We start from the raw sequence: 1,039 nt of genomic DNA, 5'->3' as shown, positions 1-1,039 counted from the left end.
TTTAAGTTTCCTGAACTATTGCTATGATCAGTGATAATTCAGCACCTGTTCATGGGATATGAAAAGAATGAAGTTTGACTGAAGATTAAATTTCAAAACGGTCATCTCTTAACGAACATACAAAGCACGTAAAGACAGTTAGACTTAGAAACGGAATTGTTTCTCTTTATTTTTTTGCACTGAGTTTTTGTATAGAAATGAAGATGAAGCCTTGCGTTAAAAAATGGGATCTATTCTGTCCCTGACCCCCCCCCCCCCCAAATAGTGTGTTTTATGCCACCAAAATTACAATTTATGCGTTGTTATGTAACACATTTCTAAGGAAAAATTGAGCGTGCACCTGATGGGGGTGGGGTGGTGGGGGGGGCATAAAAATTGTATGCCCACTAATCATGGTGGGGGGGGGGACGGGGGGACGGAATAGATCCAAAAAATGTTATAAGAGATACCCGCCAAATTCAATAGCTTAAGGCAAGTTTGGCGTGAAGAGATGCTGGTTCGAATTTGTTTTTGGATTCTGTCGCTACCCCCCCCCCCTCCACCCCCCCCCCCCCCGATAAAATGAAAAATAAAATAATGATAAAATATTGAAACAACTCCGCTAAGTAAGTCATGCGAGTTTTCGTAAACAATTATTTATTAAAGAAAAGTAGTTTGTATTTTTGTATAGCAACGTCTGCAACTACAACACGATAATCAAGTTATCTAAATTGGGTAAAACAGAAACCCGGGTTGACCGCCCAGAACAGATTGAAACCAAAACAAATTACGTCTTTTTTCATTGAAAGCAAATTTAAGAACTCGTGAAAATGTCGAAAAATGCTGTCAAAAATATAGTGGTTTAAGCTGAGTCGTATGCCGTATGCACAAATTTTGGGCCTTTCCCATTGTAGCCCCCCCCCCCCCTACCTTAGTGGTCAGCTTATAGCCCCCATCCCCCCAATCATGGTAAATATAGCATAATGGGGGGGGGGGGGGGTATAATTCCGTTGGGGGGGGGGGGGGGGGTACAATGGGAAAGACCCCCAATTTTTGCTGT

The sequence above is a fragment of the Convolutriloba macropyga genome, chromosome 2 (genome assembly GCF_964194025.1).
Source record: "Convolutriloba macropyga chromosome 2, txConMacr16.3, whole genome shotgun sequence".
Taxonomy (NCBI): domain Eukaryota; kingdom Metazoa; phylum Xenacoelomorpha; order Acoela; family Convolutidae; genus Convolutriloba; species Convolutriloba macropyga.
This window is presented reverse-complemented; position numbering follows the sequence as displayed.